The sequence below is a fragment of the Ochotona princeps genome, chromosome 12 (genome assembly GCF_030435755.1).
Source record: "Ochotona princeps isolate mOchPri1 chromosome 12, mOchPri1.hap1, whole genome shotgun sequence".
Lineage (NCBI taxonomy): Eukaryota > Metazoa > Chordata > Mammalia > Lagomorpha > Ochotonidae > Ochotona > Ochotona princeps.
The window spans coordinates 36,839,107-36,866,891 of record NC_080843.1 but is presented as its reverse complement, the minus strand read 5'-3'; the positions used below and the strand labels follow the sequence as shown (position 1 = coordinate 36,866,891).

General features: G+C 38.1%; 1 protein-coding gene across 3 annotated transcripts in view; it reads right to left on the bottom strand.

Annotated features, from left to right (window-relative positions):
- DIAPH3 (diaphanous related formin 3) overlaps nucleotides 1–27,785 on the bottom strand; it is a 472,570-nt gene that overhangs the window by 257,697 nt on the left and 187,088 nt on the right. The window lies entirely within an intron of this gene.

Here is a 27,785-nt window from a genome sequence, read left to right as displayed (position 1 = left end):
ACAGGTGGTTTTCATGCTAGAAAATTAGAGATAACTATTTAAAAGAGCCAACAGGAAAAATGAAAATTAAACTAATAAAAAGTAATCAGGGAAACCAATACACAAACAAATGGAAGGGTAAATATGGAAAACTCATTTAAACAGCTCATAAAACTGCAAATATATAGTTAGACTCAACATGCAATAAGAAATTAGCTCTAAGACTGTTCAACAAAAACTTATTTTGATACACCATGCTTATTTTAAGATGTCATACACAAAATTGGGAGGGTAAACTGCAATTTTTTCAAAGCTTTGAGTAACAGCCAAAACTCAATACTCAACTTGTTTTTAAAAAAATCAATCAATAAATTTAACCGCTGGTGCCTAGATAGAAGCACAGCAATAAATGCATCATCCTAAGCAAAAATTAAAGACCTGTGATTACATGATGGCATATATTCATCAAGGTTAATTGCTACAATACAATGATCCTATCTTTCTTTTGTGTCCATGACCAGCACTTACAGTGGTGAAACTCAATCATCTTCATAACATCTTCATAACAAAAACCAGTGACCATGGTGCTTAGGTAAATACACAGAAATAAATGTTCAAAGCTCATTTAAGTGATAACTGCTATAAGATTTTCACATATATAAGATGATACATTGCATTTCATAAGTCAGGGGAATTACATGGTAATTACAAGCTTTGGCGTAGTGTGAAATGAGGACTACATTTAACATTTTTCAAAATACTCTTTCAAAAAATATTTGTTTTCTTTTTATTTGAAAGTCAGATACACAGAGAGGATGAAGATCTTCCATCTGTTGATTCACTCCCCAAGCAGCCACACCAGCCAGAGCTGCACTGATCCGAAGCCAGCAGCCAGGAGCTTCTTCCAGGTCTCCCACATGGGTGCAGGGTCCCAAGGCTTTGGGTCGTCTTTGACTGCTTTCCCGAGCCACAAGCAGGGAGCTGGATGGGAAGCGAGGCTGCCGGGATTAGAACCTCTGCACAAACGGGATCCCAGCACATGCAAGGTGAGGACTTTAGCCACTAGGCTACAATGCTGGGCCCTCAAAATACTTAACTATTTCTGTACCATTTCATGAATAAAAAGCAAGCACCCATAGGGAAAATCCAAAGGCACTTCACTGTGGGCACTGGCCAGGCAGGGCTCTGGCCATTTCAGCCATTAGGAGAGTAAACTAGTGGATGGAAATCTCAGTAACACTGATTTTGAAGCAGATAAATATTAATATTAAAAGGGAAAAAATTGGATTTGAATCTCAGAATAATGAGGGGTCACTGAAGATTTAAGCCTGTGAGAGACATGAAGAAAAATGCAAATTTCCAAGATCAAGTGGAAGAATAACAAAAACAAGGAGAAAAGGGGCAAGACAGAAGAGAGCAGAGGTACTAGAGATGAGAGTGAATGGGACCGTTGGCCACAGCAGCAGCGAGAGCGAGAAAGCAGAGCAGTTCCCAAAGGAGAGCGTACAGACCAAACAGCGGTCTAGCTCCCATGTCCGCTGAATTTCAGAACATATCAAACTACTTACTCTCAACATCTAACAAAGTTCTTGACAGAAACACACTATTCATCTATTCTTCCTCATCTCAGAAAATGCATTTACTGCAGGGCTTAAGCGATAAGCTTATTTTTCCACTATTTCCCTCAATACAACATCCAATCTGTATCAATCAATGCAATTCTATCCCCTAAATATTTACCCATCACATCTCGGCACCTCCCTAACTACCACCTCTCTGGTTTTCTGTGCCTACAATTTCTTCTCTCTTGGATCACAACCACATTTTACCTCCTCTTTCCACATCCAGGCTTCACCAACTGCAGTTTGTTGACAACGGTACAGCACAGTTAGGCTGTTAAAACCTGTTAGCAAAACCTTTTTTTACTGCTTTAAGTAGAAAGAAATTCCTCACCCACACTAAATTCTCTTACCATCATCACTGCTCCACCTCCCCCCACCAGCACAGCATTTACTCTACACTTCATAGTGTACCTTCTCCCTCACAACAGAGAGGCAGAAACTTCGTACACCACTGTATTCTTGGTACTTACAGTAAGACCTGGAACACAGTCAATAATTTCTAAATGAGTGTACAGGCTGTCACATATAAATATGAGTCTATAGAGTAAAAGGAAATGAGATATGCAGGGTTAAGCAATCAGAGCTGAAGGCACTATTTAATTCAGCATTGATGAGAAGGTTTGAAGCAGCCTACTTTTGAGCATGTTCAGTGTCAGAAGCTAAGATTCAAGAACAGTTTGATATGCAGGTATGAGGAGGAGAAATCTGAATTGCAGATACAAGCACAGATTAAATCTCCTTTATCAAAATTGATCCAAAACTCATCCAGATTTTGAATATTTTCAGATCCAAGAATATTGCTATATACATAATAATATCAGGGTGACAGGATGCACATATAAATGCAAGAAGTATCTGTTCCTAATCTACCTTAAACACATAATCTGAAGATTATTTTATAAAAATTTGTAGCAGTTCTTGTTTTGACACTGACCTAAAGCATTAAATCAGGGGAAGAATTTTCCAATTGTGCTGTCATGTAATGCTCACAAATTTGAGACATGAGAGTATTTCAGATTTTAGATTTTCAAATAGAGATGGTCAAGATGTCACATGCCTAATTGTTAATGATAGTCACAAGTCTTCAAAATGGCAAACACTCATATGGATACATTTATCTCCTTATCCCCTGTTCTCATTTGCAGACCTTTTCAGTGTCTAGTTGTATTAGTTAAAAAATTTCAAATGGGGTCTGGTGTGATCCCCTAGCAGCTCAATCCTTGCCTTGCATGTGCGAGGATCACATATGGGTGACAGTTCGTGTCCTGGCTAATCCAGCTCCCTGCTTGTGGCCTGGCTGGGCAGTGGAGGATGGCCTAAGGCTTTGGGTCCCTGCGCAGGTATGGGAGATCCCGAGGGGGCTCCTGACTTCTGGCTTTAAATCAGCTCTGCTCTGGCCATTGCAGTCACTTGGGGGAGTGAACCAGCAGATGTAGAATCTTTCCTTTGTATCTCTTCTCTGTAAATCTGTCTTGTAATAAAAAAGAAATCTTAATTTTTTTTCAAATGAAGGCAAATCAAAGTACTAGTGGGGTTTCTCCCCTCTCTGAGCTAACCAAATGGAAATCTGCTAAGAAAATGTATGTTTTATTATTTTAAGTCAATTTGTTTTTCACCAGTATCTTTTCATGTTCTGAAACATTTTTCAGCCTATTTGAAGAAAAAACAATGAAACACGAGGAGCAAGTATATTTTAACCAGTAACTGGGCAGTTGTGAGGCACTATATTGATAGTTGCCATTTCTCATGTCACATTACAGTCATCCTAGTACAACTTTCTGATCATCAGCAGTACTGAGAAAAATGTCATTTTAAGCAACACACTATGAAAGAATGAAGATAATTCTGCCTTTGATGGTAACATCCTTTTCTGTTTTGATAAAAATCATGTGTCAAAATTTTATTTAAAAAAAAAAACAAAGTTTGCAGACAGCCTTGACTACTACAAACTCCAAATTAGGGACTGACCCAATTTTAACTAATTCTGTCTTTCCAATTAAAAACACATTGGATGGACACTGTGGACCAGCAGGGTAAGTTGCCTGCATCACCTGTCAGAGTACCTGTTTCAAGGCCTTGCTAATATACTTCTGCTAAAGCTTCCTGCTAATATGCCAAAGATGCAGCGGACAACAGTCCAAGTACAAGGGCTTCTGCCAATCACATGACAAGTCTAGATGAACTTTTGGGCTCCTGGCTTCAGGATGGTTGAGATCCAGCTGTTGAGGGCATTTGGAGAATGATACAAGAAGATGGAAATCTGTCTCTCCCACAGTTTACCCCATCTGTCACTCTTCCTTTCAAAAAATACTAAGTGTTTTTTTTTTAAAAGGATGGAAGGAAGGTGGGTTGGTAGATAAGGAAAAATAAAGTGAAAGGAGAAAAGAGCATGATAGGAAGAGGGAGAGAGAAAGTGAGCAAAGGAATATCATTATATTCTTAGAACTATGTCTATGATGAGGTTGGCATTGTGGAGTAGTGGTTAAAGCTGGTGCCTGCGTCCTCTTACGGGCACTGGTTCATATCCAAACTACTCTAGTTTTAACACAGCTCCCTACTAAAGGCCTGAGAGAAGCAGTGAAAGATGGCCGAAGCACATGCACTCCTGCTATCCAGGTGGGAGAATGGAGAAGCTCCAAGCTTCAGCCTGGTACAGTGCTCGGCTGTTTAGGTGATCTGGACAGTCAACCAGCAGATGGAGTCTCTCAGTCTGGTTCTCTTTTCTCTGTGTACCTCTTTCAAACTAACTGATAAACCTTGAAATATTTTATTGATGAACTATAGTGAATCTGCTAAAAGTTAATGAAGATGCATATATGCATAATTTGAAGACTATTTAGACTGTTATAATTATGTTGTGACAATATTAATATATTGAATTATCATAACATTGTTCAATTTACCAACATAACTGTAAGAAGTCCATGACTTGATCTGTAATTTTCTGCTGCTGGACAGTCACAAGGTGGAAGCGGGAAGTTCAACAGTGAAATCACAGAGCTAGCGAGAGGAAGAAGAGTTTCCTCAGAAAATAAAAATCAAAGGGAGAAAACGAAAAATATAGATTTGAAATCAGATAAGTTAAGCAATAAAATCAACTCAAAATAATCTTGCATATTGGGAAATAATGAAAAAAGAATGTAAGTTTAAAGTTAAATAAGCAGAATACATTAAAATAGATGTTACAACCAAGGGGGACATTTGGAGGGAATGAAATTCTTCCACAAAATAAGATTAGTTAGCCATGATGGCCACATCTTTGACAGCCTTTCATGCTAGGAAATCAAGCTTGGGCTTTCAATCAATGCCTCAGGATCTACATTCTGGTCCCTCACACACCAACCATTGAACCTCACTATGGCCCGTGCCTGCCATCTATGACAAAGTGACACTGCCCTCTAGGAGTACTTCGTGAGAATGAAATGATAATTTCTTCCCTATAACTCTTCACAGAGACAGAGAAGTGAGGCATAGAATCAGCGTGTAAGCACACCTTAGCAGCCAAAAATAAAGCACCATCCAATCCGAGCCGTTGGTGGAGTCCTCCTTCAAAGCCTGCACAAAGCACACTCACTGAAAGACTAGATTTTCTCATGTCGGACTGAAACTCTGAATCATAATGCCAGATGATTAGTTCCATCTATACTTGTGATCTAGCTTTTTTGTCATTAGAAGTCTGAGTTTAACCTTACCTCCTAGAGAAACAGTGTAAGGCTCCATTTTTGCCAAGAGAAGATTAATACTGTTCGAAAATGGTTCTGATCACTAACACAGCATATGCTGTATTTTATAAGGGTTTTATGTCAGAATGAAGCCCAAGATGACAAAATTTTCTACGTTGCCGAGAGCCATGAACTAAAAAAGTCTTTTTAAATTACGTTTGCACTTTATTCCTTTTTCTATTTCCAATGTTTCAAAAATAGCAAGTACCTGACTATTTTCAACAAGTGTTACTGATAATTTTTTATGCTATCTTGGTGTTTCCTGATTAAATGTATCTGATGACAATGGGTTTTTGAAATATTAAATACTTTAACTTTTTTGTTATTTATGCAGCATGAATATGACTATATTTCATATGTTAACATTTACAGTAAATTACTTTTTTGTTAATTAAATTATTTTACTTGCCTTGAAGATAGAAAGTTATTTGATTAAATAAGCAAGCATTATTCTTGATGACACAGAAAACAATAAATTTGATTCTACAGAAATAAACCAAACCTAAATGATTTATTTATAATATAAAAAGCATGAGATCCTCAAATAAAATGAAGAGTGGGGTGGAAAGATATCTGAATTATTTACGTAATTGCTGTTTTTCCTCCTTGCCTTCTAACTATTGAGGTACTAAGAAACTGTTGAGTATTAAAAATTTACAGGATTCAAATTAAAGAAGCAAAGTAGTCTTTGAATGTGGATACCAACCTTTTCATCCTACAGACAAGAAAACCTAAGCAGAGGGTATGGAAGTTACTTGCTCAAAGTCCCAGGAATATTTTGGCTGTGGGACCAGACCCAAGAAAAACTACTGCTGAAATCACAATAGTCTCCAGCACTGGGAATCTGCATAGAAAGCACCGGAGGGAAACCCAATGCCGCACGCTTGGCAGTAACACTGGATTTCACCTTCTCACCGTACATGCTGGTTGACAGGGTGAGCAGAAAGGCCAACAGGTCCGCAGCAGGAAATGTGTACACAATGAGCAAGTCTTAAGATTTGGCAAGAACTATCAGTACAGTCCCAAAACACAAAGTCAAGTATTCACCCTTTCAAATGGAGAATAAGTTATTGATAGGGTTCAGTTATTCAGCTATACAGTGTGTACAGAATGATGGTGTAAAGGGTCAGAAATTGAGAATAGGCTGACTGCAGAGTTTGAGTTAACGTTATTTGTGGCTGTCATAGGACAATCTAGCTTCAAAGATTTAGGTAGCTGTAAGGTAGAAGATACAGAATACCTAGGGGAAAAAAAGTGAAGAAAGTTGGAATGAATTATTTTAAGTTGGCAATACACTCTTGGCAAAATAGCAAAGTAAATGCTTTGGTATTGAAAACCATAATTGCTTTAGTCATATCTGATCTGTCAAGCCAGTTTTAATATATTTAGGCACATAAATAAATGGCTATGCACCAAAACTACACAGAAAATAATCAGGAGAGAAACAGGCTATTTTTCTATTAAAATATTAATATATAACTGCCATAACTAATCAGAATATCTTACTAGCAAAAAGGACGTTTGCTTGACAACTCAAGGCTAAGAATTGTATAGAATGAAAGGCTGAAGCACTAAATAAAATCACAAAAGTGAAGCAGATAAATGCGTGTTTCTCTTTAATGTGATGATTCTTTTTAGTAGACAATGTCAGAAAACAAATAGCCTCGAAGGTCTTTTCTCTACAACTCAAGTCCTGCATCAGTTATGGCAAAGATTTGCCCTTGTAACAAGTAAGGTTTATCAAGATTTTTGTCTAGCCACTAAGACATATACAAAAGGATTATTAAGGTGTTAGAAATATATCCTATTAAAAACTAGTATCTCAAAAGCAATGATTTCTACAAAAGTGACAGAATGTTTTTCCATTCTTTTTCTTCCTATAGTAGAGAGAAAAATGACAATGGGACATATGTTAAAACAAGTATGCTGAGTTGCTACCTATAAAGATCCAGGTCAAGCCCCCTGTGCGCTGCTTCTAAGCCACATCCCTGCTAATGTACCAAGAAGGCAGCAGATGAAGACCAAGCAATCAGACTTCTGCCACTCAGGCAGAAAACCCAGCAAGAGTGTCAGACTATTAGCTCTGACCTGGCCCAGCTATGGCAGCATCTATTTGGGTAGTAGAATCAGTAGATGGAAAATCTTCTCTTTCTCACTCATCACAATATTTCATAAACAGATGAATCTCTAAGGCCTTGTCAATCACACAAACCAGAAACTGTGGTCACTCCTTTCAAGAATTTAACTCACAAAAACTAGTAAGAACAACTTCCTGAAGACCCCAATGTGTAAATATCTCTTCCTAACCAAAAGCTTCACATTATGGAAAAACAGGAGTTCAAATCAAATAAAATAGCACCTTTCAAATTCATACATTAAACAACTCTCTAAATTTCCCAGCTGTGTACATGGGAGAAAAAAATCACCCTGAGAAAATTAAGTTTATCACGCAGATTTTAGTGGTAATTACACAGCTCCAAAGTGAAAGGAGTTCTCACTCAATGGATATAAAGTTAAAAAAAAAAAAAAAAAGTAAAAAGAGGTCAGTAAAGAACTAAATGCTCCTCTGAGAGGATCCTTTTCTCATAATGATCACAACTTTCCAGAAAGTATCTCTGCCCCTTATGTATTCTCAGAAGCCTTCCCACCAAAAAATCTTTCCAAAAAACCTCTATTTTCCAATCATAGAGTAAAACACGTGTTTGTAAAATATATTCTTGGGATCAGCGCAGTGATGTATCAGGCTAATCCTCTGCTCATAAGCACCAGCATCCCAGGCAGGGGCCAGTTGCTGTTCCAGTTGCTCAACTTCCATTCTAGCTCTCCACTTATGGTCTGGGAAAGCAGTACAGGATGGCCCGAGGCCTTGGGCCCCAGCACCTAGTGTGGAGAGGCCAGGAAGATGATCCTGGCTCCCAGATTCCCCTCAGCTCAGCTCTGGCCATTGCGGCCATTTGGGGAGTGAATCAGTGTATGGAGAGCCTTTTCTTTGTCTCTCCTTCACTCTGTAAATCTGCCTTTCAATTTTTAAAAAATATGTATTTTTTTAAAAAATGCTCTTTCAATATTGTTTTTGTCAGTGCAACCTGCTTCCACACATCCTATGATATTAGAAAGTAGAAATATATCTCTGCTTAGAGAAATTACAGAGCACATTCTGAATTTCAATGCATGACATGCTAATGCATATACAAGAGAATGTACTGAAGGGGCAAAACCTATTACAAAAAGAATGAAAACTCAGTGTACATTCGTAATTTCAAAGAAGGATTTAATCCAAATGATACAGGTAATTCAGGGTATCTAACATGCTGTACAATGGAAAGGCTTAATAAACTAACTTATTAGTATTTGCACACAGTGTTAAGCAATTTGCAACTAGCCAAGTAATAATATTTTATATTACCTGATAGATTTTAAACAAGTCATGTTAATAGTGATCAAATCATCCCTGGCATGAAAATGCAAGAGAAACAAAACATACAGCTTATCAAAATTATCAGTATGATCATCTGAAACTTGAACAAAGTAAAATGGCCAGACCAAAAAAAAAACCCCAATATTTCAAAATACTGGTAAAGAATTTCACAGATATAAAATGGTAAGGCTCAAGAAAAATAATTTTACCAATGAAGTTCAATTTAATGACAAAATACTTGAATTCCTATCTTTTATTTATGCAAAACCGCCATCAAAGTATGCAGTGTCAACACAAATTTCACACTAGTATTTGCTTTAACGTTTGGAAAATGAAGCTCAAATGCCCTGACACTGCAATGAAGAGCACAGATCATCACCTATGGACTGTGCATTGCCACAGGAAAGCGTACAAATATCATACCTGATATGAAACAGTGTGTGTGCGTGTGTGTGTTTGAGAGAGGGGGTGGGAGGGAGTGAGCATGTGCGCATGCGCATACATGAGTGTGGCAGTGAGGGGGAGAGCAGGTGTGAGACAGAGGGGGAGAGGGAATGAGAGAGAAGGGAGGGGAAGAGGAGGTACAAATCAGAGGGCTTTGCTGAATTCAACTCAACCTTAATTATCTAGGCTTTCCAAAGAGTAGTTACTCTGTCCTTATTTTAGATTCATGTCACAGTTCAGTAGGAAATTCATTTCTCCAAATTCTCAGTTATTGAATCCTACTCCACTGTGCCCTAAGATGGTTTCAGACGGTACCATCAAATGCTTGTTAAGCTTAGCACATTCAATTCTTGTACTAATTTCTGTCTCTACAATCACATGAACTTGGAATTGAAAACACACACACACAATCAAAAAAAAATCTGGGCTGTTGGTATATACGTGTGTCATATTTTGCTAATTCCATGCTGTTCAGACCCTAAACACTCATAAAATGCCAGTTCACATGAAGACTTTTTTTATTCCAGTGTAGTGTAGAATGCAACCTATATATCCAATACGCACACATATATACCCATACACAAATAAAAAAAGGGTCCTGGAGGAATGACAGGGTTCATTTTACTCTGATTTAGAAAGCAGATGACAGAGGCAATCATCTTTAGATGGAAGGCAGAGTAGGGAGTTAGATTTTATCAGATACAGACAATGGAAAAGATGAAAAGGTCTGAAGATGGACGACGGTGAGATGTTGACTGATACATAACAGGATGAAAATACTTAATGATGCCAATTAAACACTCAAATGGCAAAATTTAGATTTACATATTTACAATTTTCAATGCTAAAATATCTTCATAAAGTGATTTCAAATCACTCCTTAATAAAATTTGATGACTTGGTTTAAAAACGTAGCATGAACGAGGATAGCTAATTCCTTTTTTAGAATGAAAACAAAAAATCTAAAGGCCTGCAAAATACTCAAACCACATCAAATCAGATGACTTAAAATGCACATTTATGGGGCTTGCGCTGTAACCTACCAGGTAAAGCTACAACCTGCAAGGTCAGCATCCCATATGAATGCCGATTCAAGTCCTGGCTGCCCCACTTCTGATCTAGCTCCCTATTGATGCCTTGGGAAATACAACTGAATAATGGCCAAGGGATTTCAGCCCCCTGCCACTCATGTGAAAGACGTGAAGAAACTCCTGGCTCCTAGTATTGGCTTGGATAAGCACTGGCAGTTGGTGCCAGCTGGGGAGTAAACCAGAAGGCTCTTTCTCTCCTCTCTGTAACTATACTTACAAATAAAATCAACGGGGTCTGGAGTAGTCTACTGGCTGAAGCCCTTGCCTTCCATGTGCCGGTACCCCATATGGGCACCGGTTCACATCCCGGCGACTCCAATTCCCTTTGAGCTCCCTGTTCGTGGTCTAGGAAACCAGTGGAGGACGGCCAAAAGTCTTGGGACCCCTCACCTGATGGGAGACCCAGAAGATGCTCCTGGTTCCTGGCTTCAGATCTAATCAGCTTAGCTCAGCTCAGCTTTGGTTGTTATGGCTACTTGGGGAATGAACCAGGGGATGGAAGATCTTTCTGTCTCTTTCTCTTTATAAATCTGACTTTCCAAGAAAAATGACTGAAGAAAAAAAATCGTATTTCCACCAAAAAAGATGGGCCTTATTCACTGCCTAAAGAGCCCTCACAGTTACCCCACTGGTATGACTATTCCCACTGTAGCATAGATAATGTAATAAAAAAATCCATCTTCTACTACTGAATAAGCTGGGTTGTCTCCCAACTGCACAGTTTAAAACCTTTGCAACTGTGTTTAAAGCCCATTACATTCCTATTTTCTACAGTAACTTTCAGAATTTCAAGAATATGGAAGTCCACTGTCAATTCACTTTCATTAAAGATGTTCAATGATAAAGAAACAAGCATAGTGTTTCCCATGAAAGGGAGATCTTATTTCATCTTTCAATATCTTCTTTGCCTTCCCCTTTGAAATATTCAGACACATGCGTATAGCCCTCTTATCTTTTATATCCATCTTTGCTAATGAGACACTGCATGCAAGAGTGGCATTGCTTACACTGAAATTAATCCCCTTGAGTTCTAAGTTCTTTGCTCCATTCACAAAAATATAACAAACACAATGGCTGTAGAATGTAAACATTCTCAGATTTCAGTGATAAAAGATTTGTCACAGATACAAGATTTGAACTATGATCTAAAATCTAGCAATATCTTGCAAGGCTGAAAAAAGATTGGAGTGATTTATCTCTTGATACTGACATTACAAAAGATTTAAAAAATTTACAACTCTAATTTTGTACTAGATTCACCTAAGTTCTGCTCATGAGTCTTGGATAAAGTTACACCACACCTACCCACTTGCTACCAAAACGCAAGTTCACCTTCCCTCAGTCATCACTTACTCCGTTTCTAAGTCAATTTACATTTTCCCAATTTACCAGTCTATTCTGCTTCTGAATAAAGCCTTCCTAGTTATAAAAGAGACATATAGCACATGAATGAAATTTAGAATTTCGGGTCCGGCACCGTGGCCTAGCGGCTAAGCTCTTCGTCTTGAACACGGTGGGATCCCATATAGGCACCGATTCTAATCCCGGCAGCCCCACTTCCTATCCAGCTCCCTGGTTGTGACCTGGGAAAGCAGTCAAGGTCAGCCCAAAGCCTTGGGACCCTGCACCCACGTGAGAAACCGGGAAGAGCTCCTGGCTCCTAGCTTCAGAATGGCACATTTCCAGCCATTGCAGTCACTTGGGGAGTGAATCATCAGACATAAGTTATTCTCTGTCTCTTTTCCTTTCTATATATCTGATTTTGCAATAAAAATGTTTTTTTTTTTTTCAAAAAAAATCAATTTGGAATTTCTATTCCAGAAAAATGGCTTAGGGTGGCCCTTGGCCTTCGCACTGAGTTAGTGATACCTGGCCAGACGTGAGATCTCACAGGCAAATTGGGCAGCTAAATCAAGGTACGAGCTAGAAAACCCTGCATGGTGAATATTCCCCCCAAACCTGAAAACATCATCCTGACCTAAGCAATAGTTCCACCTATTCCCAATGTTCATATTTTGAGCTGTAAGTTTTTTTTTTTAAATAAATCATCATTCCCAGCGTCTCCCACTCTGCCTCTCCAAAAAACTACTCACTTTCAGCACACAAATCAAGCCTGCTACTGAAAGGAAGAAAACACTTCAGAGACTTTTCGTGAAAACGGAAGGAGGAAACCTTTCATTAATGGGATTTTACCGGCTTCAATTTCATTAGAGAAATTCTGCTTTAAATTCAATTACTTCACAATCATGCTAGGCCAGCTGACACTTGCACAGAAGGACATTAAGATCTTCGTGGAGAATAAACTTTAGAGAAAAATTTCCAACGATAAATTCCCTTTACCTAATTAAAAACTATCTCTAGCTTAAACATCTCATGAAGGTATTAGACAATTAAAGTTAATGTTCAAAAGACATCAACCAGCAACTCACCACTGCAGGACAGGAAATGAAATAATAAATAAAAAACCTTTGATATCTAGGAACACCTAATAATTGGGACTCTCTGGCAAATGTCAAAATTTCTAATCTTTACAATGTTTTTAATAAATCATAGTCATACCCTTCAGATTATTTTACTTTGTGCTGGAAACATCACATCCATATTTCATATACTAACTTGAATTTCTAAAAACCTCAAATCCTTTTTTCTAGCCAATTAAAATGGACATGAGAGAAATCATTTAAAAGCATCTCATTCTACAATGCAAAAATTAAAGCGTGGCAAAGTTGAGGTCTGGGAAATGGACGTTAGGACTCTGGACTCCTATGCTTGTGCTTAATTACTCCCGGCCTTCCTGGCCTGTCCAGAAATTCAGGAGAGACTACCAATTTGGTAACACAAGAACTGAATGGAATTAAATGCAGAATGACTAAGATTCATTTCACCCTGCAAAGAAAGAAGCGCTGGGTAATAACCAGAGATAACTAGAGATGAAACTTCATTTTCCTTTCCTAAAATATGTCCCATAGTCTTGCCATTTCAGGATCAATGGCATTTATTTCCTCAGAGGAGGAGAGATAACCCAAAGATGAAGAGATCATTCTTTAGCTCTGAGTATAAAATTAGATTTCTTCTAATATCTACAGTGAGACAATAGTCTGAAAAGCTGTGTGGTTCAATTGAAAAAGCTAGGTAATTACAGAGAAAAAAAATTTAATTCTGCCACCAAACCTTCCTTTAACTATGCAATTCTGAGAACAAGTTGCTATCTAAGCAGAGAATACAGAATGGTGCAGACTATGAGTGAAGGACATACACAAAGGGAAGACACAAAGCCCTCAGTAGACTAAGGAGAATCCAGTGGGCATGTAAGGGACAAAACCAGAATGCAGATTCAGCTCTACAGGGTGCTCCCACCTATCCTCCTCCAAATAAAAATGGACTGGGGCAAAGCAGCCCAGAAAATAACAAAAGCCTAAATCAGAACTAGAAATCCCAGACCTGAGGGTATATTTGTGCTGAGCCTCCTGTCTGCAATTGCACGGGGGTGGGGGAGGGAACAGCTCACAGATTCCCTTTCCAAGGGGCAAGCTGTGAAGAACAAGTATGGTGTATGGTGCATTTAGAGCGCAAAGCACCTGTGGGAGTCCCTTGCTTTTTAAATGGTAAGTGGGGGATGTGTGATTGCTAAAAGAACCAATAGACATACTACCCGTTATATGTTTATCACAGACTATTTTTAAATAACAATAGAAATACACATTGGAAATACATTGCCCTGTTATCTCTATCAGGACAAAAAACTATACTAGCAGCTAATAATGTATTTCAGATTTGCAGAAACAAGGTGAGGGAAGGGATTGCAAAGAACTCTCTCATCTTTTGATGTGCATGCGAATGCCCAAAGGGAGTGTAACACGCAGAGCGTACCTATCCATTGATGTATTCAATACTCTGCGTCATATTACCAAATTTCAAATCTCATTGCATACTCAGCCCGTTCTGCCTAGATACCGGAAGGCGCAGAATGCTTTCTCAGCTGTTTGCAAGCCATTCCTTGGAAGCCTGAGGAAGATATATGCAACTTCTCACTTCATCAATTACTTCTATCCTCACACTTGAGCAAACATTCTTCAGGACAACTACTGCACAGATCTCCTTCATTACAAATGGGTGTCCCTTTTGATCACAGGCACCATTCGGAATAATTAACTATCAAATATATTGCTTTGTGAATGGAGTTTACTGAATTAATGGAACCCAGTGTATGCAATATACTTGACAAAAATTTCTTTCACTTTGGAAAGCTAAGGTCATTTCTGTGCCGTATCCTATTTAAAAATAAAACAAATGACTCACATATCTTGGTATACCTTCCGCAATCCATTTACATTGTCTAAGGCAAAGTCACCTTTTACTTTCCACTTAAACAGTACAGACTCGAAGTATATTAGGATTAAAAAAAGAAAAGCAACCTCAACATGCTATTCAACCTAATTGCCCTATTGCTCTGGATCCACTCTACATAAAAAGCAATCTTAGAAAAACACTGTTATGTCAATGAAATACAATTATATATTTTAAGCAGTGAAAGTTCTCACATACAAACTACAAATACTCTCTTAAAGGAAACACTAATGGGACTGGTGTTGTGATGTAGCAGATAAAGCCACTGCCCACGTGGTGCATTTCACATGGGAGCTGATTTCAATTCCCACTGCTCCACTTCTGATCAAACTCCCTGCTAATGCTCTGTGAAAAGGAGAGGATGGTCCAACTGATTAGGCCTCTGTCACCCATGTGGGAGAACCGGACTCGCCCTGAATCAAGCTCTTTCTTTTGTAGCTAACTGCAGAGTAAACCAGTAAGCCACGAAGATGGTGTTCCATGTTTCTCCTCTTGTGCTCCTACTCGCAAATGAATAAATCAAGAGAGAGGAGAGAATAAATAAATCAAGAGTCAGAAAGAAAATGACCGGTAGCAACAGTTACAAAAAGATCCTACTAGTAGCCTTCTCAATGTGTGTGTGTGGGAGAAACAGAATTTGAAATGGTACATAAACACAAAATGCATGCACAGTTCAGTATATTATCTTTTATAATCAAATGAACACATATTATACCAGTTATGTTGCATTGTAGCTGGTTCACACAATAAACATGTTGCAATGTACAGACAAAGCACATTTTGTTAACATCGATTCATTTTTACCCACTTTATGAGCAGAGCAACAGAGAAAAACAAGCAGAACTATTTTCTGTGTCCTAGTATACTCCCTAAGTGACTGCAACAGGCCGGTTTATCAGGTCAAAACCAGGGCCTCCCACATGGGCTGCAGCAGCTAATCCATCTGAACCATCATCTGCTTTCTCCCAAGATGTGCTGGTATGAAGCTGGATGAGAAACAACAGACTGGAACTCAAATTAGCACTGCATTAAGGGGTGGAGGAATCAAGTGATAGTTTAACCTGCAACACTGCAATACCTATTCCCAACATTCTTTTTAACAGCTTCATGGTATATCTCCCTAGTACCATAATGTAGCTAGTCTCATATTGGTGAATATTAAAGCTACCTCTAAAACTGTCCTATCAAAATTATTAGGAAATATTCTTGTGTGTGTGCTCTTCTATATACACATAAACATCTGCCATATTTATATTTTAAAAACCTACTTATTCTAAGATTTATTTATTTTTAATTGGAAAGACTTACAAAGAGAAGGAGAGACAAAGATCTTCTGTCTCCTGGTTCACTCTCCAAGTGGCCACAATGGCCAGAGCTAAGCCTATTCTATGCCAGGAGCATTTTCCAGGTGTCCCACAAAGGTGTAGGAACCCAAGGCTTTGGACCATCCTCTACTGCTTTCCCAAGCCACAAGTAGGGAGCTGGATGGGAAATGGAGCAACCAGGACACAAACTGACACCCATATGGGATCCCAGTGTATATGAGATAAGAACTTTAGCTACTAGGCTATAGCGCCAGGTCCTGTATTTACCTGTAACTGTGGTGAACTAATATCATGCTCTAATGAGAAATAGGATCAGCTTACCACCATCATAGATTCTTTTCTATGTAGCCAGCATATGATGGGCTTTTTGTTGTCAGAAGTTTTTTTTTTTTTCAGTTTCAATCAAGATCAGAATGTTAAATCAGAAAAACTTAAATTTCATAGATTACAAAGAGCTAAAAAATTGATTTCTCCAACCCCACAAAGTTACCTCAATGGTACACTGAAAGATCAGAAACCAGCTTCCTAGTTCTAGCCTATACCAACTATACCACACTTGATTTCCAAGAAAAAAACCGAGGACCAAGTAAGCCATTAGAGAGACCAGAGTTGCAGCAAAGTTGGGTAGACCAACTGCTTTGACACCAGCACTCCCTGTGACTGCTGATTAGAGTACTAACTGTTGCACTTCCAATCCAGCTTCCTAAAAACACATCCAAGCACTAAATTAATCGGTGTGAAACCCAATGGAGACTGAGCTCCTCGGTTTATCTGGTCCCAGCCTCAGCCCTAACTATTATGGTATTTGGCGAGTGACCAAGCAGATGGAAAACCTTTCTGTCTCTCCTCTATAATTCTGACTACCCAAAAAATAAATAAAACTTTAAAAAAATGAAAGCTATTATTACAATGACAGCACCTAGAACTGCAATGGTTCTTACTGTGGAACTGCCTCCAAGGCTCCCCTGTTGCTATAAAGAAAAACTTTAAGCCCATTCTTTCCTTCATTCACTTATCAAACCAAAGCTACACAATGATACCATAATTTATGTAGAAGTGGAAATAATTACAGAGGTCAGTTACCTTTTGATATTTATCCATATCAAACAACCAGTAAAAGAGTTTATGAAAAAGTTAGTACATTCTTCAATGACTAATAGCCTTAATTTCCCTCAATTCTTTGAGGTCAGTCAAGGAAAAATACCAGTGAAGAACTTTCAAGGTTCAAAGAAGCAAAATGTAACACTTCACAAGATGGATCGGCAAAGTCTTCCTTGGTGATAACTGCTAGTGCCTGTACCCTTCCAAGATGAATAGGCCAGAGGATTAAAATGCACCCTTCCTTCTCTCCTCTAAGAGGGTTTCTTTCCAAACATAAATCTGTACACTTGTAGACATATGCATGCAAAGGGAAACAAAATACAGTGCTAAGTTTTCCTTACTTAGAACACACATGGCAATACAAAATAGGAAAGTTTATCTCAAAAATTATCATTACACATATTCTTCTAGTATATCGCAGATGTACAAATAAAGTAATCCTCTTGAGAAGTAAAATTGAAATGATCCCTATTTGGAAAATGGAACTGATACATATGGATTAGCCAATACTCATGCCTTTTATGCAGTAAGTTTTCTGATAGTTCATTCATTTTAATATATTTGTTCATGCTCTGCTGAATTAAAAGCTACTGGGTTGACCATTCTATTAAAATGAGTTTTCCTATGTGTTGGAACAAATGGGCTGCAGTCTTTCACATTTCTTTTAGAGAGCTGAGAAGCAAAGAATTTGTCATTATCAGTCTAAATTTTCAAGCTCCCAACCAGCTACTAACTTGTCTTTACCACTTAACTTTACAGAGCAGCAGCTAGATCATCATTGCATTCCCAAATCCCAGCCAGTGGTACTGACAGCAATGTGCCAACTCTTCTTCTACCCCTATCATTCCCACTATGCCTTGGCAACCTTCTTCCCAGCTTTCAAATATCATACAATTCATCCTAAAAACCAACTCAAACAATTCAAGCTTTTTGCAATTATTAAGTCCTTATAATATGTTCTCTTCATATGTTGCCCCCTGCACACAACATGAAGCACTCCACAGTACACTTCTTGTAAGCTTAAATCAGACTCATTCCATAATGGGGGCCTTCACGCATGCCCTTTCCTACACCTGGTGATCTAATCCCTCAAATACTTACTAATCCCTCAAATACTTACTAGCTCCTACTTTCAGTCTGCACCCAAATATTATGACTTCAGAGGCTCTCCAGCACCACTGTTTTCTCCAAACAAGCAACCAATATCCTATCCTGGACATTACTATCATGGCACATTCAAAACTGATGGCCATTTTGTCTATTTAATTTCTGTCTTGCCAATTGATTATACTCCACATGAAGGCTAGACGTGTTTTTGTCTTACTCAGCACAGTCTACAAGCAACAAGGAATCATTTTTCCTAAGAGTGGTCCAAAATGATCTCTTGCTTGGCTATAAAAGCCATCAGTCAGCTAGCCAGCTAGTGGCATGACTTTCTAGGATCACCTAAATAGGCAAATCAGATCTTGCTTCCTGATGGACAACTTCCATCTAGGCACAGAGGTGAGAAGGAGGTAGCCTTTAGGGATTAAGATTTGTATATCCAATTTCACTTGCCGACAGAAAAAAAAAAAAAAAAAAACAAAGCCACAGTTGCACTAAGACTTAAGCAGTTTATAGAACAGATTATAGAGTTCCACGGAGCAAAGTCCTTCAGCACAAGCTGCTGCACTGAGAGATAAGGCCATCTTCTGCACAGGAATATGAATGCGCGCATCATTGTCAAAGGGGACAGGTGAACATTCTGGTCCTGTTTCCTGCAGACTAGTTATGAATTAATTCTCTGCAAAATAATAAACTTATAAACTACAGTTCAAAACAAATGTTACATGTTAAAACATACCTAAGCTACCAAAAATTAAGACTCACACTCTGCCTTATTAAAAACTCATCAATTAAGCAGGCAGCAAGTTATGGAGAATGCTCTCCACAAGGCATGTTAAAAAAAACTGTTTCTCAAAGATCAAAAAATAATCCAAATATGACACCTGACATTTCTATTCAAATATCATACAACCCTTATGTATGGCTTTCATTTATCATCTATGAACTGAAAAAATCATATCTGCACACCTAACCTTGAATCCTATGATTAACAAGCATCTCCAATTTGAGTGTTTGTTGCAGAAACCAAAGCAGTACAGTCATGTGTTTTCTTTCACCTGAAATAGCATATATATCTATATAAAGCATTTTATAGAGTATTAAGCAAAGATTCCACTCCACAAAACGTCCATAATTAATAAAGGAGAACATGAAGAGGAAAAAGCTAAACCAATACTACCCAAGACCATTCCTTGCATTGTTAATTCTTCAAAAGTACATTCAAGCCCATCACATATTACTAATGAATGTTAGCCTGTACTTATCTACTTGGCCAGCAATTTTGTTTAATACTTCCAATCAATCTAAAAATTACAAAGTTATTATTCTAAAAACAAAAAAATAACAGATACAGGTATGTTAACAGTTTATTTTTCTAAAAACTGGCATAAGGGCAGGCACTACTGTAAAATAATGCATAACATAAAAGTGAAAGAATGTAAAAATCTGCTACAATGAGGAAAAATCTAAACTGTAAAATAAAATTCAATGCTGAAGTGTAGAGCTGCACCCAGAGGTCAGCAACACTGTGTGTGTTATTCAGATGAAACCAAATTTGCTGTTAGATTCTATTTTAATGTTAAATCAAGAACTGTCAATCAGCACCATTTGTTTGTAGTCCCTCATCAGAACCCATTGCCACAGTCTGAACATTCACAGGAAAGAATGCAGAGTGCATATCGGCAACCACTTAACCTTCATCAACCAACATTCATGCATGCTCATTAACATTTTTTTCATCCCACTTTCGAGCATGACACAGCTCATACCGGAATAATAACTTGCTGATAATTGCTCAAGACAACAGCTGGACAGGCAGAGTGCAGAGGTGAACACTCTCACAGATTATGGGGTACAGGAATGCATTACAATTAGGATGAAGAGTCATATGCTCATGTTCAATAATTTTCCATAGAAGTTAAGGAAATGTCATTACCACAAACAGCAATTTCCTCTAACTTTTAACTCTGCATGACCCATTGCCTGATTCCCGTAACACTTAACAGTTTGAAGTAAGCTAATGATAAATACTGATCCATCTTACTTCACCACTGCATGAATGTGAGTGATATTTTGGATGCAGTACAAACAAAATCTAAACTTTGACATAATACAAACAGCTTCACATCTTTCGAATAGCAAACTGCTTTGAATCGCATATCACAAAAACATTGTTTATAAAAACAATATTGAACACAATGTTAAATTTAGAAAAATTACTGAAAAAAACTAGAGTACTGATGAAAAATGAATCCTACATGAGTTACAAAACATTATGTCCAACATCACATTCATAGCAGAGGTGACAGCTACTCCACCTGTTTGACACAGCACAATGTAAATATAATGACAAACAATTACAAATCAGCTGTCATTTGTGGAGTTATGTGAATAAATATCATCCCTTAACACTGCTATCAATACCTCATTTAGCAGATGACAAATACTGAGCCTAATCTGAAAGATACTAAAAATCGAATTGAGGTAAAACAGTGAAGATAGGATTCCAACCAGGTCGCCTCATGATTTCCACACAATTTCATTGTTAATTTCTACACTGGAATTTGGCTTATGATTTCCATTACTTCATCATCCCAACAGTCTTTCCATACAATTCATTGGTGTCACAATAAGATCCAACCCCAAGATGAATGATGCTGACAATTTCACAGTTCCCTGCTGATCTCCAGTCCAGGAAGCCTGCTCTTGCTGCTCATCAGTTCTCTATTCTACTTCTACCTTTCACACATCTCCACCTCTATCTCAACAAGCACCCAGCTGAGATTTTCAGATCAAACCTCTTAGTATAACTTCCACTCTTTATTTAATGCCTTCCATATTTAACACTGCTTTTAAATAAAGCAAAATTTCCACAAAGATAGATAAGATCGGCTTTCCTAGCAAGCCATGAATCAGCTGACATCTCTAAACATTTTTAAAAAGTGCTCCAATAGGCTAAGCAGAGGGAATTGGCATCTGCGTAAGAGATCCAGAAAAAGCTCCTGGCTCTTGGCTTCAGAGTGGCTCAGTTCTGGCCATTGTGGCCGTTTGTCCAGAGAACCAACGGATGGAAGAGCTTTCTCTGTCTCTCTTGGTTAATCTGCCTTTCCAATAAAAAAATAAGCCTTAAAAAAACAAAAACAAGCAAGCAAGCAAATTACAACCAGGCTAGTCATTTCAAAGATATGTTTCCAACAGGGCTAAACAAGGTACTTCCTTATTAGCTTAGATAAACAGAATTTTCTTTAGAGTTACAGAAAAATAAGAGACAAAGCAATCTCCTGTCCACTGGTTCATTTCACATAGTTCACACTGATAGCTGTTTTTTTCCCCCCTTATGCTGTATTTATGTGAAAGTCAGAATTACAGAATTCAATATGGAGCAATCTTCCATCTTCTGGTTCACACCCCCAAATGGTAGCAATGGTGCCAGGCCTGGGCCAGATTGAAGACCAATCCTTGGATTCCATCCAAGTCTCCCACATGACCTGCTGCTGCTTTCCAATTCATGTTAGCAGAGAATTGGATGGGCAATAAACAATTAGGAATCCAACTGTAGCCCACAGAAGATACTGGTGTTACACGTGACAGGTTAGCAGCGGCAGCACAATCCTGGCCCCAAGGGGAGTCAATATCTTGATACAAATGTCCCATAAAAGTGGTAGGCACCCAATTATTCGAACCATCAGTGTCACCTCTCAGATACTCATTAGCAGAAAGCTAGAATAAGAAGCTAGTGCTGGGTAACGAACCAATGGCTATGATATGGGATGCAGGCATCTTAAAACATGTCTCAGTAGATAGGCTAAACACTTATCAAACTGAGATCCTACTAGTTGCTATGTATCTCTCCTTTTCTGGAAAACTGCTCATTAATTCAGCTTGATTATGTAGCACTTAGCCTAAGTGATTCCATTTGGACTTGGTCTTTTCTGTTGGGGCCTACTACAGATGTTCAGTTCAAAACAATGATGTCCCATAAATTTTATTTGATGTTCAACCGCTAATATCTGGGAGACGGAACACCAACCTAAATAACTGCAACTGTTCCATTTCCCCCGTCCTATTTGCGTTTAATGACCACTGGTGAAGCAAATCACATCACTCACATTGGGTCCCACTATGAGTTAATAGTATAAAATAAAAGAGTCCTATAACCCAGGGATTGGCAAAAAAAGACCCATCTATGGACCACAGCCGGTCTATTAACTATTGTCGTAAATAAAGTATTACTTTAACACAGCCATGACCACAGACTTGGGGACGGGCTTAAAACTGAAAGATCACTTGCCAAACAAAAAAATAAGATACTATTTGGCCTTACATAAACAAATTTTGTATTTACACATACCAGTACAACATAGTCTAGGAAACCTGAATCATCCTATTCTCTACTTTTCTAAAATCTACTAACTAAAAATTACTTAAGCCTATTGGTTATACTTTCACAAATGCCTCCTACTTAATGTATTTTTATGAGAGTGACCTGGATTCAGGAACCTGTCGAATTTGTTCCCAACTGGTACTCCAAATTCTCGACTTGACCTTCTATAACAGAGCTGTCCCATACCAAGCCATCATTCTAAAACAGAATGTTATGTCATCATATAAAACATTTTGAAGTGAGTGACAATACATTTCACATTTTACTAACATATCATTAACAGGACAAAATTTAAAAGCCTAAACCTTGGATCTAAATGATCTCCATATAATTAAGACAACTCTCTCCAGATTCATCTTCCTATAATATTATGCCATCAATCTACCCATCACTGTACACACTAAGTAGATGTAAGTAAATGCCATCAGTAGCAGCTGTATGTCAGTAACTTTTTTTTTTATACTCTGCACCATCTCCCTGCTCCAGATTCATCTTCCAAAATACTTGTTAAGCACCAATAAACATCAACCTCTATTCTAAGAGAAGGAAAAACAGCAGGTGAAAACAGTTCCTGCAAGCACAGAATATAGCCAAAAAGGGAGAAAAGGACACCAGTAACTATTGATACATAAACTTTTAAAAACTGTATTTAAGTTCAATGAGTAAAAAATAAAGGCCACTATGCAACTGAACTACAATTACTCTAACTATCCCACTTCTCAGAATATATCCAAAAGAAATGAAATCTGCATATAAGAAAATGACTTGTATAGTATTTGCAGCAGCACAATTTACAACAGAAGTATGGAAACAATCCAGATGCCCCCCAAAAAGTTAGGCAATAAAGAAACTGTGGTACATATACTCCATGAAATACATTACAAAGAATGAAATCCCACCATTTGCAACCAAATAGTCCCAACTAGAGACCAGGTGCTCTGGGAAAGAAGCCAATTCCATAAAAAACAAATATCATATGTTCTCTCTAAGGCAACCTTTAGGCAAAATACAAAATCAGTAAATATAAGGTAAACATGCAAGTACATATAGTGATCTAGAGGAACAGCATAATAGACATGTCCAGACGTGAAGACATGATGTCGTTTGCATCTCTACTTCCTAATCAAAGATGTATCCCAAGGAAAATGTTAGATATATCTTGACAGTAAGATGCTGGATTCTCTACTATTGTACATACCTACAATGTCAGGATACACTTAAATAACAGAATGATGGGCTTATGACTGTTTTGGAAGGGCCATACTATTGTAACATAGGGGAAGTCAGTGGTGAGAAGGGATGTGGGAAGGGGAGGAAGATAAGTCCCAAAACCTATGGAATTGCACCACAACATAAATTCATAAATTTAAAAAAAGAAATAACTTACTCTAATGTGGGTAGTTTAGTCATTTTTCAAAGCAAACAACAGGTTGTGATGTCACTAAATGAAGCTACCTCTCGTATAAAGTGTTTTCCATTTATCTCAAATCAGAAGATTTAAAAATATGCCCTACAGTTGCGATATGATGACTAACAAAACTGAACAGATTGGTCAAACAGCATGAACTGAAAATACAATATAGAAACCAAAGCATGTGAAAACTTTCATATTGTATAGTTATAAACATTAACAAAGCAGAAACTCTACAAGGAAAAAAAAAACTGAACACAAATTTGGAAATGAATTTAAGAAGGTTTGGGGACTGGTGCTGTGACACACATTAAACCTGCCTGCAGGACATGCCACACTGACACTAGCTGGAATCTAAGCTGCTCCAATTCCATTACAATTCCCTGATAATGCACCTGGAAAGGCAATGAAGATGACCCAAGCCCTCGAGTTGTTTGTACCCACAATGGAAACCAGGATGCAACTCCTAGCTCTTGTATTCATCCTGGCACAGCCCTGGCCATGTGGTCATTTGCAGAGTGAACAAGCAGAAGGTAAGTTTGTCTTTAAAAAAAAAAAAAGGCAGATTTATAGCTAAAGGTTCACTTTTTTTTTTTTAACTTGGAAAGTAAGATTTTACAGAGAGAAGGAGAAACAGAGAAATATTTTCTGTCTGCTGGTTCATTTCCTATGTAGCTGCAACGGCTAAAGCTACACCGATCCAAAGCCAGGAGCTTCTTCTGGGTCTCCCACATGGTTGGAGGGTCCCAAGGTGTTGTGCCATCCATTACTGCTCTCCCAGCCCAGAAGCAGGGAGATGGATGGGAAGTGGAGCAGCAGGAATTAGAAGTGGCACCCATAAGGGAACCGGGTGCATGCAAGGTGAAGATTTGAACCGCTAGGCTACTGCATCAGGCCTTTTTATGCATTCTTTAAGTTTCCTACATTATACAGTAAATCATTATTTCTTTAAATTATTTGTATAATTTTAATAGAATAAATTTCTATTATAACAGTAACATAAAATACAGAGTAACTTTTTAAAGATTTGTTTATTTGAAAGAGTGACTGATCTTTCATTTACTGGTTCACTCCTCAAACGGTCACAACAGCTAGGTCAGGGCAAATCTAAATCCAGGAACCAGGTCTGCCTAGGTCTCCTAATGGGTAGCAGAGCCATATTTCCTGCTTTCCAAGGTGCATTAGCAGAGAGCTGAATATAAAGTGTAATAGTCAGGACAGGGACCATCACTCAAGATATGGGATACTTAAGAGAGTGTTTTACCCACTGCAGTACATCAACTCCCACCCTCTCCCTTTCCTAACTTTTTTAAAGAGGTCTCCCCTTTTCTATTTTAGTGGAAAACCAATTAGTTCAGGGGTTTTCCTGATTATATGATTCATGGTCTCTCTTGCAGTATTTGCCTTAGCTCTAATCAGTCACGTAAAATGCAATAACACTGAGGGGACAGCTTTTCACGCTGTTGTTGCCAATTCCTGAAGCATCAATATCTAGTATTTTCACTACTGGGTAAGAGAAAAAGCACTTTCATCCACTAATTCATCTAAACACACCTGAAGGATGTCAACCAACTGTGTTACGGAGACACGAGTGGCATCAACAACTTGATTGACACCCAAGCACACAGAAACTGCATCATTGACAGGACCGTATTTCATAGGCACTCCCTTAAAGACACAAAGCATCTTATTGCAGCTGGGAAGTGCAGATGGACTCAAGAAAGCTCACTTTGCTGGGTCATTCCAAGACTCAAAATGCATGTACCTCCATGCACAGACCCAAAGATGCCCACACAGTATTCCTAAATAACACTTAATGAACCGTTCATGTATAATTGAAAGCCTCTCAGTCACTCTTTTGAACACTTTACTACTATTCTCTCAGTAGACTTCTTACAGTTGGATATTATTTGTATCCTGAGGTTTCCCTATTCAATTAGAAACTTTATTAGCTTCCATAAGAAAAGGAGTTAATATAGTTGATTCTCTTTGTCTAATCAAACCATCTCAAGTAGATACTTTCAGCAAAGCCTTGAGGCTTTTAAGTTTAAAATCAATATCTGCTAAATAAAAAAACCTGTAAAATAACAACTGATGATATGGATATGGGGAAATTAGAACTATAATACACCACTGATGCAAAGGTAAAATGATTTAGCAGCTGTGGAAAAGAATTTTAGTTTTTCAAAACATCACTGAATTCTCATATGACATAGCAAATCCACTTGTATATCCAAAAGAAATTAAAACATGTAATCAAAAGTTCATGTACAAACATGTGTACAGCACTCCATTCACATGAGCCAAAAGGTGAACACCCATCAACCAATGATTAGACAAACAAGTCAAGGTGTGGTATCAACTCCGTGGTACCTTGCTCCAGCCCATCTCAGTCTCTGTCTCTCCTGAGTCTTTGAAATATACAGAATAAACTTTTTGATGATGCCAAGTAAAAGCTGCCAGGCACACAATGCTACATATTATTTGATCCTGTTTTTTAATAATATGAAGGATAGTTACATCCATAGACACACAAAACTAGATTGGTAGTAGCCAGGGACTAGAGGAAGGACAACAGAGAAAAATCATTAAAGATTACCAGGTCATCTTTGGATAGACTGAATTATTTTTTAACTAGATACAGACAATGATAGTACAACATATTAATACACTAAATGACACTAAGTTTACATTAAATTTTTTTACATTAAAGTATTTCATGTGATGTAAATTTTGCCTCAAGTTAAGTAAGTCAATATAACAGGAGCAATTTTCAGTACAACAACTACAAAACACACAATACTTTTGCTAAGAGTTGCTCCTGGTTTATAGACATCAAATCAAGCTCTAATACAGAGTTTACCTAAAACTTTTCCTTCTTGTTACACAGGTGTATTCTGCTGAAACATGGAGAAAGGGTGAATATACTCCTCTCTGTCAGCTTTGCTATTTTGATATTTTAACCTAATTACAAAATAAGCTGTTATTCATCAGAGCTGAAGTCACCAGAGGCAGAGTTAATTGGAATTGAGGTCATTTAAATATTTCTACTCTCAGAACTTCCATTCCCTTACCATGAAAGTAGTTTGCTTGAAGAGGCTAAAATCATTACATCTGTACTTTAAAGAAACGAAAATCCATTCATGGAGTCCATAAACAAATTCAGTGCCCAGTATGCGCCAGGTATAGTCCTAGGGGTCTTGGATGCTTTCCTAAGGAATTTCAATCCCAGTGGGATAGGCTACGAAAAGGACAAACATGAAGATAGTAAACTATGATATGACACCAGAGAACAAGGTAGAGGGAAGTGCAATAGACAAGATAGGCATGGAAAGTAATGCCACATTAGGAATTAGAGAGCCTCACTGAGAAGGTACATTTGATTCACAATTTAGAAGTGTTAAGTGCATTATCTGGTACACTGAATAGCTCTGGTTAGCTTTAAAAAATCTGAGGGAAGGGTGAAAAAAAGGGGGAGGGGGTGTTAAAAAGTGAAATTAGCTCTCCAAGCAGCTGGAGAGAATCATTTCCTAATGCTTCTGTATTTTCTGAGGCTCCATTATGGAAAGGCAGAAAAGGTAAGTAAATGGAAGGCAGAGGCCAGGACTGAAGCCTGGCCACCTTTCCAGTAGAAGACACCGTGTCAATGAAGCAATGGAAGGTATAGGGGATTAAGCCATTGCCTGTGACAGCTGCATCCTCTGTCAGAGTCCCAGTTCCAGTCTCAGTGGCCCTGCTGACCCAGCTCCCAGCTAACATGCCTGTGAACGCAAAAGATGGCACAAGTGTTTGAGACCCTGTCATCCACATCAGGGGATCCAGATGGGGCTCCTGGCT